Source organism: Hemitrygon akajei, chromosome 17, assembly GCF_048418815.1.
Source record: "Hemitrygon akajei chromosome 17, sHemAka1.3, whole genome shotgun sequence".
Classification (NCBI taxonomy): domain Eukaryota; kingdom Metazoa; phylum Chordata; class Chondrichthyes; order Myliobatiformes; family Dasyatidae; genus Hemitrygon; species Hemitrygon akajei.
In genome coordinates, this window is record NC_133140.1 from 44,032,184 (window position 1) to 44,047,954 (window position 15,771).

Genomic DNA, 15,771 nt, shown 5'->3' on the forward strand with positions numbered 1-15,771 from the left:
CACAACCCTCTGCCTTCTGCAGGCAAGCCAATTCTGAATCCACCTGGCCAAACTTTCCTGGATCGCATGTCTTCTGTCTTTCTGAATAAGCCTACCATGTGGAACCTTGTCAAATGCCTTACTAAAATCCATGTAGATCACATCCACTGCACTACCCTCGTCTATATGCCTCATCATCTCCTCAAAGAACTCTATCAGGCTTGTCAGGCACAATCTGCCCTTCATAAAGCCATGCTGACTGTCCCTGATCAGACCATGATTCTCTAAATGCCCATAGATTCTGTCTTTTAAGAATCCTTTCCAACAGCTTTCCCACCACAGACATAAGGCTCAGTGGTCTATAATTACCTGGACTATCCCTACTACCTTTTTTGAACAAGGGGACAACATTCACCTCCCTCCAATCCTCCAGTACCATTCCCGTGGACAATGAGGACATAAAGATCCTAGCCAGAGGTTCAGCAATCTCTTCCCTCGCCTCGTGGAGCAGTCTGGGGAATATTCCATCAGGCTCCGGGGACCTATCCTTCCTAATGAATTTTAACAACTCCAACACCTCCTCTCCCTTAATATCAACATGCTCCAGAACATCAACCTCACTCATACTGTCCTCACCGTCATCAAGTTCCCTCTCAGTGGTGAATACCGAAGAGAAGTATTCATTGAGGACCTCGCTCACTTCCACAGCCTCCAGGCACCTCTTCCCCCTTTTATCTCTAATCGGTCCTACCTTCACTCCTGTCATTCTTTTGTTCTTCACATGATTGAAGAATGCCTTGGGGTTTTCCTTTACCCTACTCGCCAAGGCCTTCTCATGCCCCTTTCTTGCTCTTCTGAGCCCCTTCTTAAGCTCCTTTCTTGCTACCCTATATTCCTCAATAGACCCATCTGATCCTTGCTTCCTAAACCTCATGTATGCTGCCTTCTTTCACCTGACTAGATTTTCCACTTCACTTGTCACCCATGGTTCCTTCACCCTACCATTCTTTATCTTCCTCACCAAGACAAATTTATCCCTAACAGCCTGTAAAAGAACCTTAAACATCGACCGCATGTCTATAGTACATTTCCCTGCAAAAACATCATCCCACTTCACACCCGCAAGTTCTAGCCTTATAGCCTCATAATTTGCCCTTCCCCAATTAAAAATTGGAAGCTGCCTGGATTAGGGGTCATATTCTATATGAAGAGATTGGATAACTTGGGTTGTTTTTGATGGAGCATGGAGCTCTGATAAACGTTTATAAACTTATAATAGGCATAGATCAAGTAGACAGCCCACAGTTTTTTCCGGGGTAGAAATGTCTAACACTGAAGGGCAAGTTTTTACACAAATAGTGATGGGTATCATGAATTGCACTGCCTAGGACGGTGCTGAAGTCAAATATGACAGGGGCATTCAAGAGGCTCTTAACCAAATGAATTTCTCTGAAATAGAAGGATAAGGATATTATGTAGGCAGAAGAGATTACCTTAGCTGGGTAGTCTTTACTAATTACTGGTTTCCCAATTTGATTAGTTTAGCACAGCATTGTGGGTCAAAGGGTTTCTTCCTGAACTCTGCTGTTCTATGTTCTGTAATGAAAGAATGACAATACATTACCATGGATGGATGGTGTGTGATTTGGAGAAGTACATGCAAAGGGCGATTCTTCCAAACAAATATGCCAACAACTATCAGGGAGCAGCAGTCGTGTTCACATCTCAGAGGGTAGAGGAGAGGGCTTAGGACACAACCCTGAGGGGCACCTGTGTTGAGGGTCCGAGAGGCAGAGGTGAGGAAGCCCACTCTTACCACCTGGCGGCAAACTGACAGGAAGTCCAGGATCCAGCTGCACAAGGCAGGGAGAAGGCCAAGGTCTCTGAGCTTCTTGTTGAGCCTGGAGGGAATTATGTATTGAATGCTGAACTGTAGTCCAAGAACAGCATTCTCACATAAGTATCTCTCTTCTCCAGATGTGTAAGGACAGTGTGTAGAGCTGTGGCTATTGTGTCATCTGTCGATCGGTTGTGTCGGTAGGCAAATTGTAGGAGGTCCAGCGTGGGTGGTAGCAAGCTGCAGATGTAGTCCTTGACCAGCCTCTCAAAGCACTTACTTATTATTGAGGTGAGTGCGACAGGATGCCAGTTGTTCAGGCATGTTACCTTGGTCTTTTTTGGTACAGGGACAATGGTGGATAATTTGAAGAAGGAGGGCACTTTACACTGGGAGAGGGAGAGATTAAAGATGTCCGTAAACACACCTGCCAGTTGTGCTGTACACATCCTGAGTACCTGCCCTGGGATGCTGTCCGGTCCCATAGCCTTGCGACTGTCCATTGGTTGGAAACACCTGTGCACAGGCACAGGTAAAAATGGGTAAGGTTTTATTTTCGATGTTCATCCTTAGATCTTAATTCAGTGCAAGAGGTATTGTAGTTAGGGCTGTAAAATGGTCCTCCTGCAAGATGTGAGAAGTCAGGAACCTTATGGTCTTCCTGATAAATAATTCTGACCAACCAGGAGCTGGGAGCTGGAGCTGGAGCTGAAACTGGATATACTCAGAACCTTCTGGAAGGCTGAATATCACATGGATCAAAATGGCCACCACAAAGGTACAGGCTTCAGATAGATGAGTAACCACCTGGAAAAGTAATGGGAATAGGCAGTCAGTGCAGGGTCCCCTGTGGCCAGTCCCCTCAGTAGCTGGTGAAAAGCCCTTTCAAAGCTGTTGAGAGGGATGTTCTTTCAGGGGCTAGCAGTAGCCAGCTCTCTGGCACTGTGACTGGCTCTGAGGTGCAGTCAGATGGGGCAAAATTGATCTGTGACTCAGAAGTGAGAGGACAGACAGGAAATTCTGTGGCCACAACAGAGATGCAAGGACAGCGTATTGTCTCCTGGGCATGGGGGTCAAGGAAGTCCCTGAGCAACTGCAGAAAATTCTCAAGGCAGAGTGTGGACAACCAGAAATTGTTGTACATGTTGGTATAAATGATAGTACAATAGGGAATGAGGTCCAGCAGAATGCATATAGGGAATTAGGTAAGAGGTTAAGGAGCAGGACTTTGAGTGTAGTGATCTCTGGATTACTCCTGATATCACATACTAGCGAGGTCAGAAATATAAAGATTGACCCAATGAATTTGAGGCTGAGGTGTTGGTGCAGGGTGCTAGGATTCAGCTTCTTGGACCATTGAAATCTCTTCTGGGGTAGAGATGTCCTGTACAAGAGGGATAGGTTGCTCTGGAACCAAACAGAGATCTGTTGATAACGCTACACCAGAAGGTTTAAACTAGTGAAGCCCTTTTTTACTGGACGTCTCTGGAAATGCAGCTGATTAGCCCCTCGCGAACAGCCGCTGGACTCTGTGGTGAGAAACCCACCTTTCTCAGGCTCTGTACATCTAGGGTGTATACAACTTCAGTCCCGCCACAGCTGTGAGCTTGGGATGTCTTGCCCAGCCAAGCCCCGGTTTGTGTGAATTGGTGTGCAATTTACTGCCCCAGGCAATCACCCGTTGACAAGAGATAACAGATCATACAGTGCATACAATTATAAAGAAAGTATATTTATGAACATTAACTTAACCAAAGAATTATTAAAGAAAAGAAAGTAAATAACATAAAGGGCCCATTATAATTAAACAGTCAAATGTGCACATAAGTTGAAGCTCATCTTGAAGTTGTCTTTAACTCCTGCGATGGACCCTTGGTTTGTATGAAAGCACATACCAATACGGGAGTATTGGTCCTTCCTTCTTGAAACCATTCATCTGCACAAGCACCTTACGCAACAGGGATAGGACGGCATCTTCAGACATCTTCCCTCCTGTTTTAGCCCAGTTGCCACCAAAAAAAGACCTCAACCCACACACAGTGTCCCTCACAAAACCTCACTGCCCAGTGTTCTCCAGAACCTTCTCCTAATTCCACCATCCTGATTGGCTGACATCACATTCCTCAGTTGAACAACAAATCCTCAGCTGCGAACACCTCCTTTTCAATGTAATACTGATTTATGACCCCTCGCACTTCCTGCTTTTTCATTGATGACCTCACCTCTGCGAGGCCTAACCCCTTTGCCAGATTTACCAAGTCTGATTTGGTAGCCATCCCTAGCGCCTCTACAGTCGGATTTTTCATAAATTCACCCACATCCACCTTTGCTGGTTTCCTGTCTGGCTACCTGTGTAACCAGATTTAAGTTTGGACTTACAGCCCGATTCACTGACCCTCCCCTTTGGTTTCAAATCCGGGACGAGCAACCCACTTGTTACGTAACCTCGTAACCAGGTAACTTACCAGCAAAGATAGCGGGATCAGCTGAGTCGGATGCTACTATTTTCAAACGTTTTTATTTATAAAGGGGCACAAACGTATGGTTAATACAAAACATTCAGATCATATACGTCGTCACAACTCAATCTAAAGCACAGGTATAGTGATAATCAATCAGAAATAAGCTCTACAGTTGTCTAGGGGTAATGTAGATATATATTGTGTACTGGATATTTAAAAGTCTTTTAGATCACGGCAGTTTCACTTAGTTGCCGGCGGAAGTGTCGCGTTGGTGCACTTTTTCCAACCTGGGGTAGTTCAGTTTGTCGGAGTCTCGTTGGGGAATGAACGCTCATCGGTGATCTTCCCCTGTAGCTAGGCCGTCTTCCGTGGTGAAGTCGCCAATCCCAGGCAAGGAAAGGACGCACACGAACCCCACCACCGGCTGTAGCTAGTAAAACGCTGTCGCAGGATTTCTAGCGTTTCTCCTTCGTGTGTTTCCTTGGTGCGTCTGAGGGGCCGTCTCTACAGCCCCTCTTTTATCTGGACTCACGGGGTCTCAGATGTCAATCAGGTTGAGATGATGCAATCTCTCCCCATCACCCAGCCCACATTGCCCTGAGGGCTTGCACGTAGCCCCAGTCCCCAATCCACAAAGGTGTCTCCAAGAGACAATGGCCGTTATCCGTGGCTTTGTCTTGCTGAGGGGCCAGCACACATTCCAGACCATAAGGCTCTCTCTCTCTGGCGATTCTCCCAAAGGAGGGGGCTGAGGTCATAACACCACACGCAGTGTCCCTCACAAAACCTCACTGCCCAGTGTTCTCCAGAACCTTCTCCTAATTCCACCATCCTGATTGGCTGACATCACATTCCTCAGTTGAACAACAAAGCCCTTTATCTCAGCTCAAACCCAGGCAGCAGAAAGCAGAACACACTGCTCTTATAGGACTGCAAAAACAAAATACCTACAGCAGAGCAGTAAAAATCTTAACCAGGGCATTACACCAGATCAGCAGGAGAAAGGTCTTTGTGGAGGAGCAAGTCATTGGGTGAAAAGCAGTAGCCAGCGAGAGCATATTTAATAATCAAAATAAAGTAAAGGTAGGGAAAGGAATATTCAGTTAAACTGCATTTATTTCCATACTTAAGGTTTAAATGTAAATCTGATTAACTCAGAGCATGGACTGAGATGCTGTAGCCATAACAGAAATATGGCTAAGAGAAGGGCAAGATTGGCAACTGGATGTTCCAGTTTACAAATGTTACAGGTGTGACAGAGGTACAGGGAAGTGAGGAGGAGGAATAGCCTTTTTGATAAAGGGTAGATATAACAACAGTACCTAGAGATAACATGCTTGGGAGAATTGTCCATTGAACATAGAAACAAGAAGAGGAGAGTCACTCTAATGGGGGTGTATAATAAACCCCCCAATAATCAGCAGGAAGTTGAGGAGCATGTGTGTAGAGAAATTGCTCATAGTTGTAAGAATAATAGGACTGTATTGATGGGAGTATTTCCCCAGTATTGACTGGACTACATAGAGTGATCCTCTCATTACCTCTACAACTCTTAATGACCCTCATGTGATTGCTATACCTTTAAACAGCTCAGTTTATAAGCCAGAAAACTACCCACCATAGATCAGAACCAAAGAAGCCTCTCGGATGAGTGGTGAAATGTCTTCTAGTCAACACACCAAGTCCAGTTGTGTTGTTTAACTACTGTTTGATATATTAGGAGGGGTCATTGTGGCTTTATTTGTGGGAAATGATGTTTGCCAAAACTTTTTGAGTGATTTGAAGAAGTAACCAGAAAGGTAGATGAGGGTAGAATAGTGGATGTTGTCTATTAAGACTTTAGGAAGACTGTCAACAAGGTCCCACATGGTAGACTGGTTTGGAAGGTTAAGTCCCATGGAATCCAAGAAGATATCATTGGGAGGATTCAAAATTGGCTTGAATGTTGTTTCTCAACATGGAGGTCAGCGACTAGTGATGTCCTCAGGAAATGTAGAGACCACTTGACCCAAAAGCAGAGCCATGGAGATGATCTAGCAGAAACCGATATTTTATTAATAACCTGCAAGATAACAAGCCATCGGGGTCCTTAAAACAAGTGAACAGATTCCTAACATAATAAAGCCACAAGGTAACTGAAGGCTCGAAACAACTGGTTGAGGCTGGCTGGTTCATTGTGTGACAAAATTTGTTGGAATTCTTTGAAGAAAGAACAGGCAGAAGAGACAAAGGAGTGTCAGTGGATGTTGTTCACTTGGATTTTCAGAAGGTCTTTGACAAGGTGCCATACATGAGGCTGTTTAACAAGATAAGACATGATAACTGATTTGCTTTTCAAATTATATGTCAACAATTTGGATGATGGAATTGATGGCTTTATGCCCAAGCTTGCAGATGATGTGCAGCTAGGTGGAGGGGTAGGTAGTGTTGATGTGTGCAGAAGGTCTTGGAGAGATTGGGACAATGGGCAAAGAAGTAGCAGATGGAATATAGTGTTGGGAACTGTATGATCATCCACTTTGTTATAAGGAATAAAGGTGTAGACTATTCTCCAAATGGAGAAAATTCAGAAACCTGAGGTGCAAAGGGACTTGCGAGTTCTTGTGCAGGATTCTCGAAAGGTTAATTTGCAGCTGGATTCAGTGATAAGACAGGCAAATGCAATGTTAGCTTTCATTTTGAAAGGACTAGAATACAAGAGCAAAGATGTGATACTGAGGCTTTCTAAGGCATTGATCAGGCCACACTTGGAATACTGTAAAGAACTTTTGGCCCCTTATCTTTAAAAATAAAGCTGTGCTGGCATTGGAGAGGGTGCAGAGGAGGTTCAAGAGAATGATTCCAGGCATGAAACGGTTAACGTATAAGAAGAATAGTGGGGTGGGGGGGGGGGGGGATAGATTTCATTGAAATCTATCAAATATTGAAAGGCCTGGATAGAGTGGATGTAGAGAGGATACTTTCCATATTAGGTGATTCTAAGACCAGAGGGCACAGCCTCAGAATAGAGGAATGTCCATTTAGAACAGATGAGAAGGAATTTCTTCAGCCAGACGGTAGTGAATGTGTGGCATTCATTGCCAAAGATACTGTGGACGCCAAGGCATTGAGTATATTTAAAGTGGAGGTTGATAGGAAGTTTGTTAGTAATGGGGAGAAGGCAGGAGAATGGGTTTGGGAGGGATAATAGTTCAGACATGATGCAATGGTGGAGCAGGCTTAATGGACCAAGTGGCTTTATCCTGCTCCAATGTCTTGTAGCGTACTGAGTACGGTTTTGGTCACCCTTTTGATAGGAAAACTTGGTGCAACTGGAAAGTGTGTACAAGTTTACCAAAATGCTCTCAGGACCAGAGGGTTTGAGTTAAAGGGAAAGATTCTTGTCCTGTAAAAGGCTAAGCTTTTTTTTCCTTGAAAGGTAGGAGAATGAGGACTGACCTTTAGAAGTTTGGAGCTGAATTCTAATGTTGTCTATAAAGAGTTTGTATGCTCCTCCCTGTGAGTGCGTAGGTTCCTCTGGGTGCTCCTGTTTCCTTCCCACATTTCAAAGACATAGTAGGTCAATTGGTCATTGTAAATTATCCAGTGATTAGGCTAGGGATAAACTGTGTGGGGTTGTATCTCTAAAATAAATATGTCCTTAAAATCATGAGAGGCTTAGATAAGCTCTTTTCCCCGGGATAGGGAAATCCAAAAGTAGGGGCATGTATTTCGGTTGAGAGGAGAAACATATTTAAATTGAGAGGAGGAAGAGTGAAAAGGGACTTGAAGGGCAACTTTTTCACACAGAGTGTGGTGAAAAAATGGAATGACCTGCTGGAAAAAGTGGTCGCTGCTGGTATAATAGATTGATTTATAAAGCACTTGGATACGTTAATGGAGGGGTAGGCTGAATGGGATATGGGCTGAACACAAGAAAATAGACCTAGCTGTGTGGACACCATGGTTAGCATGGACCAGGTGGGCCAAAAGGTCTGTATTCACACACTGTATTGGTTAGTCTTTGACTCTGACCCTAGGTGTGAGGTGTTGCACTTTGGAAGGTCAAATGAAGGAAGGAAATGCACAATTAATGGTTGATATTGAAGTGCAGAAGGTTCTTGGGGTCCAAGACCATTCGGGTTCAGTGGAAGTGGCTACGCAAGTGGATGAGGTAGTAAGGCAGACATATGGCATGATTCTCTTCACTGATAGGGGGTACTGAGAATGTAAATGAGGAAGTCGTGCTACAGCTATATAAAGCTTTAGTCAGACCAAACCCATTTTAGGAAGGATGAATTTTCCAAAATGCGTACTGGATTAGAATTTATGAACGGTAAGGCAAGGTTGGACAAATTTTGGTTGTTCTTCCCCAGAACATCAGAGGCTGAGGGGAAATCTGACAGAGGTTTTTAAAATGATGACAGGCATAGAAAATTATAATCTTTTCCTCAGGGTAGAACTGTACTTACCCATGTTCTATAATTGAAAGCCTGTTCTGTAATTATAATTTTAAAACCTGAAGATGTTGGAATGAGATGTCCAAAGGTGACAGGTCTGCGACCCTTGTCACGAGAAAGCTCTCAGAGGGAAAGCAAAGGAATATACGCAGAGCAGTGTGCTCCACAGGCTGCATGTACTTTTCAACTGGATATATAGCACATAGATACAAGAAACACAAATTATAAATCAAAGTATGTATACATTATACAACTTTGAGATTTGCCTCCTTGCAGGCAACCGCAAAACAAATAAAAAACCAAAAGAACCCATTAAAAAATACTGTCAAAAACCCAATGTGCAGAGAGAAAAGCAAACAAATCATGTAAACTATAAAAGCAAGCAAATAGCATTCAGAATGAAAGTGAGTCCACAGTCACAAAGCCTGGAACAGCCAGAGCAAGCCATAGCCTCAGCAGTGAAATCTGGTAAATCACCAATTTTCACAATTTCTCACAGTTCTATGTTATTGGTCAAGCACTCTTTTTTTTTGTAATTTATGAATTCTTGCATTACAGTTTTAATCATCAACATGGTGTACTTAAAAAGCACAAAATGCTGGCAGAACTCAGCAGGCCAGACAGCATCTATGGGAGGAGGTAATAACGACGTTTCAGGCCAAAACCCTTGAAGGGTTTCATGAAGGGTTTCGGCCCGAAACGTCGTTATTACCTCCTCCCATAGATGCTGTCTGGCCTGCTGAGTTCTGCCAGCATTTTGTGTTTTTATTTATTTCCAGCATCTGCAGATTCACTCGTGTTGAACATGGTGTACTTTATTGTTTCATTCCTTTTAATTCTTGCAGAATGATGTGAACATTTATATGAATTAATAAATTAATTAAAATAAAGGAAAACTTAATGTTGCATTGAATTTTATTCTTTTGCATTAATTTCATTTAGCCAGTTACACTACCCAGAACCAGAATCAAGTTTATTATTACTGACATATGCCATGAATTTTGTTGTTTTACAGCAGCAGTATAGTACAATACATAGCATTTACTATAAATTACAATAGGAATATATAAAAAAAAACAAATTGTGCAAAGAAGAACAAAATAGTGAGGTAGTGTTCATGGGTTCACTCAAAATAAATTTATTATCAGAGTATGTATAGTATATGTCACCATATACTACTTTGAGATTCATTTTTTGCAGGCATTTTCAGGAAAGCAAAGAAATACGATTGTATCAATCGAAAACTTCACACAAAGACTGACAAGCAACCAATGTAAAAAAGAAGGCAAATTGTGCGAATAATTGACCATTTAGAAATCTGATGCTGAAGTGAATAATATTTTCCAGACTACTGTGTGGATATCGGATTTTTCACATTCCAATGACGAACATCCCCAGAGTTCCTTTTGCTCTCCTATGTTAGATGGGTACACCTAATTTCTCCCTCTATTTGTTATCTTGATTTACCACTTTCCTCCACCTGGTTTCAACTCTGCCATGGACAGTCCCAAGCCCATCTGTGAAAGGAACTGGATTAGGAACAGGACAAACAACCTTATCCTATTATTAAAGAAAATCCAGAGTTACAGAAATGGCAACAGAAGCTTTATAGACCTCATCCCTGGTAGATGAAGGATCTTCACCTTGAAGACATATGAGGTTGTGTGGTTAAAGCCACAAGTCCATGGAAGCCATAGAGCTGATCAAACTTCTAAAAGAGAGGGCAGCCAAAGAACATCTGGCAACGTGACCTTGGAGCTGACACCAAGAAGATGGGCTACACTTGGTGACAGCTTGAAAGACTGGTCCAAGACTGAGGACCCTTGTGAGATGATGACAGTGGCCTATGCCCTAGATGAGCCTTAATTACAACACACACCACCTGATTTCATCTGCAGATCACCTATGCACCCAGACACCTGGGTTTCTTCTCTCTTCACCATCTGCTTCTATCTATTCCCTCATCTGGTTTCATTTGCCTAATATCCATCCTTATCTGGTTCCATTTATCACCTTTCGGTCTCTGTCTCTACCTCCCCCCCCACCCTTCATTTCACCCAGCTCCATCTATCCATTAGCCCCCACCTCACCTGGTTCCACCAATCTCCTTCAGGTCTTATCTGACCTTCTCCAACTCACCTCTTATTTCTGGTTGTCTTCCCTCAATACTCTCAGTCCAGATACAGAGACTCCTGACCTCTCTAGATGCTTGTCCCATTGAGTTACTCCAGCAGAGTTTTGCTACACATCTCTAATGTTTGAGACAACCAAGTAGGAAATGAATCACTGGGAAGGATTGAAGAAAACTCAATGAACTGACCAAAACTAGAATTCAAAAGTTGACTTTTTGAAGTAGCCTTTGGAAGAGTGAAGACAACAAAGTAAGGTGGGTGGAAGTTCCTGCAATCAGGATGTTATTGCAGAAGGTGCTCCCATCCAAGTTGGTGCAAAGAAGGGAACTTGCAATAATCCAGATCGAGGAGATTATTGGCTGGAAGGTACAAGGGAAGGTAGCAAACAGATAGCTGGATGGAGCAAAGCCAAGAATAGATATATATATATATGACCGATAGCTCAGTGCACTGGGAATTAGATTGCTATTGCAGGTTGATGAGAGCAGAGCTGTCAGTAAAACAGGATGTGATTGGACAGGATACAGCTGGTGGGATTTTGAAAGAATTGGGAGATATATGTAGAATAAGATCTTGAAAGAGCAGTAAAATAAATTAAAGTTGTTCTTCAGAAATGAATGTGTTATAGAATAACTCTTGGAGGTGGACGAAGTGTAAAGTTCAATGGTATCCTGAACATGAATTATCCTTGTGGACGTGGGTTTAAAGATAAAATCAAATTTTAAAAATTTAGTACAATTTAAATAAAGGTTAGCATTTAACATCAAACCAAGGGTTAGTCAGAAGTCAAATATTCATAATCAAGCATATAAATTTATACAGAAGAATAGAGCTCCAATTCACCAAAAGTTTTGAGCTTCATTACCCACACATCTCGTGAATGTGAAACCCTACAGTGGAAATATCACGTATATATCTTACATTCAATGCTGTAATGATAGATAGTTTAAGAAGCTGCAAATACAATAAAATACATTTGTAGTTAGACAACTGAATTAAAACAAGCTATCATTTGGGGGGGGGTGAATTATATCACGTGACAAACAATAGAAATTAAAGTTCCATTTTTTGAGACCCTGTGAGGTGATAGGTATCAGTCATCTGGTTTTTTAAAGTTACAGGTTTACAGGTTCAAGTTGCAAAGAATAGACCAATCCTGGTCATTCATTTCCATTTTAGTCTTGTCTGAAACAAAATTACCTTTCTGGAAGCGTGCATATGCATGCTGGGTGATTTATATTGTATCACAAAATATTTTTTTACAGGAAGAATAAGATGTTGAAATTTAAATAATATGTTTGGTGCACAATTGGAATGTCACTTTGACAGCTGTTGCAAATTAAATTATGAGTCTGGTGCTGGTGGATTTGATCTCTTCTTCCCAGGTTTACTGATGATATATTGCAGTTTTAACGCACCATCGTTCATCATCTGATAATGACAAATGTATTATTTCTGAGCTTGTCATCTATTCCTTGATGACAAATAGTCTGAATTCTACCAGTGATAATGGAATTTTATAATGATCTATCCTAAATTGAACCTAACTGACTTCACTGTACAGCGAGAGTAGTTTCTTTAAACCTTTGTACAGTTTATGACAAAAGAATTCCAAGTTGTAAACAAGGTCTGTTATTTACAGAGAATGGTGAAGACATCACTTGGTAAATAAGTCTCAGGAGAATATAAGTACTTATTTCTTTTTAATCTTCAAGAATACTTAAAGGCACACCACTGGTCAAATTGTCATGCTATATTTTGCAAGTAAAAGTGGACAAAATATAATAAAACTGATTTATTATCAGTAGAATGGTGAAAAAAGTATAGTATTCAGACTCCCTCCCAATCTTTTTTGCAGTGAAGAACATATTTAATATTGTCTCAACATACTCTGTTGAGAAAAATTGGGACATTACCTACACTGAACATTAGTTTGAAATGATTCAGGCTTTGCACTTAACTCAGAACAGTACAAACACTTGTAAGTGTTTGAGGTCACTAAATTTGAAGAAGTAATTTGTCTCAGTTTTCCTTTGGTAAACTTGCTGTTGAACTCATGTGGTGTTTGTTGCAAAGCTCTTGTTATAACACAAAGCCCCATTATTCCCCTCTAGTGAACGTATGAACTGATGTTTTGCATGAAGCATCCAAAATGGATGTGACCATTATGAGCCAGCAATGACAACTGATGATCGTGTTACATAGGCCAACTAAAAAGCATTGATAAGATCAATGGTATTCTCAATAGTTTTGATAGATGTTAAAGCATGAAAGTAAAATGCATCTTTGTAATTCTGATATTAAAACCTGGATGGTGTACCTGCAGAGTACCAAAGACCTGTGCTGATCAACTGACTGGAGTGTTCACCAATATCTTTAACCTCTCACTTGGGCAGTCTGAGGAACCCACCTGCTTCAAGCATGGTTCCATTACACCACTGCCTGAGAAGAACATGGTAAACTGTCTTAATAACTGTCGTCCAGAAGCATTTACATCCACTGTGATGAAGTGATTTGAGAGGTTGGTGATAAAGCATATCAACTCCTGGCTGAGAAGTGACAACAGATCAACAGCAGATGCCATTTCATTGGCTCTTCACTCAACTCTGGAGCATCTGGACAACAAAGATGCATACATCATGATATCCTTCATCGACTATAGCTTGGCAGTTAACACGATCATCCTCTCAAAACTAATTAATAAGCTTCAAGACTCTGACCTCAATACCTCCTTGGGCAACAAGATCCTTGATTTGCTTACTTGCTGACCCCAGTCAGTTTGGATTAGCAACAATATCTCCTCCACAATCTCCATCAGCACTTGTGCACCACAAGGCTGTGTGCTTAGAACCCTGCTCTACTCACTTATACTTATGACCGTGAGACTAAGCACAATTCCAATGACATATTTAAGTTTGCTGACAACACCATTGCCATTGGCCAAATCAAAAATGGTGACAAATCAGCATATAGGAAGAAGACTGAAAATCTGCTGAATGATACCACAACAACAACTTCTCACTCAATGTCAGCAAGATCAAAGAACTAATTATTGACTTCAGGATGAGGAAACTGGATGTCCTTGAACCCGTCCTCATTGGGGGATCAGAGGTGGAGAGGGACAGAAACTTTAAGTTCCTTTGTTTTATTATTTTAAAGGATCTCTTCTGGGTCCAGCATGTAAATGCCATTATGAAGAAAGCATAGTAGTGCCTCAACTTTCTTAGAAGTTTGTAAAGATTTGACATGTCATCTAAACTTCGAAAAACTTCTATAGATGTGTGATGGTGAGTATATTGACTGGTTACATCTCAGCCTGGTATGGAAACATCAATGTCCTTGAATGCGCAAGCATCAAAAAGTTTGGATACAGCCCAGTTCATCACGGGTAAAACCTTCCCCACCTGGAACACATCTACTGTCACAGGAAAGCAGCATCCATCATCAAGGAACCCCACAATCCAAGCCATACTCTCTTCACCAGGACTCTCACCACCAGGTTCAGCAACAGTTATTACCCTTCAACCATCAGGCTCTTGAACTGCAGGGGATAGCTTCACTCAACTTCACTTGCCCTATCTCTGAACTGTTCTCACAACCTAGGACTCATTTTCAAGGATTCTTCATCTCATGTTCTTGGTAATTATTGCTTATTTATTGAAAAAGATCAAGTACTTTCCCAGTGAATATGATGAATAAACTCTTCTTGGGCTTCTGGGCAGGTACAGGAATTGATTTCAACTGATTTTTCAATGGCAAACTCTGCCATCCCTGATGAAGATGGCAGAGTTTGTCATTGACACATTGGTTAAAATTGATACCTGTACCTAGCTGGAAACCCAAGAAAAGTTTATAACCAGAAAATGTTGGAAATACTTATCAGGTCAGGTCACATCTATGGAAGGAGAAACAGTGGTGAGTGGTGGTTTAAAAGTAAGTATGGAGTATTCACTTACAAGGAAGTCACTCAGCTCATTAATTTTCATACTTACCTGCAGAAATCTGCCGAGAAGAAGATATTTGATTTATAATTGCTTTAATAAAAAAGGTTCAACATCCCACCAACAAAAGAGAATCCTTGAAGTCACAGTTTATTAGTTTTTTCTTATCACTAATATTCAGAGCATGCTGAATCTTCTTCATGATCTTGAAGGCTAATCTTTGAGGAAGGATGTAGATATGAGCAATAATGCTTGAGGGATAAATTGCAAAGATGGAAGTGTGTCAAAAAAACAGGATTTGTGGAAGTCTAAGTAAAGCAAATGAGAAAGCATTGACTGACTACAAATAAGAGATAAATAATTAAAAATAATAAATCAGAGTAAGATCCCAGTTGACAAATAAGTTAGGAGTTTTGATTTGCTATGTAGTCTTCCAAGGAAAGTGACTACATCTAATTTTAGCTATCTTAATTTCAATGTTACACCATCCAATCTCTTTGTAGGAAATACCTTTCAGAGCTGGGAGCTCAAATATGGAACTGGTAAAGGATGAAATGAAATTGTGAAACTCAAGGCAAATGATACAAGGTTCAGCAGCATAACAATAAAGTCATTAGTTTAAAATCTATTAACTTTTGTGTAACTGGGAAATATAATTAAACAAATGTCAGATGTTTGCCAATTTCTATGCAGGTTAAGAAGCCCTATTCCTAGTTGTCATACAAAGGTGATGATGGGTCTTACTCTTGAACTTTGAAAAGGTGTTTTGCACAACAAAATGGCTTCCTACATCAACTGAAAGGGCAATAGGAATTGGTAGCCTGAGACATGGAGAGCAGTTTTCCTTTCCTAAAATACGTTAATTAACTAGTTTGCTTTAGTTACATTCCAGCAGCTTTGAAGTTTTAAATCCAGATCTTTAAAACTGATCTCAAATTTTCATTGCATTGTGTTTTGAACTCATGTTCTTCCAGATCACTA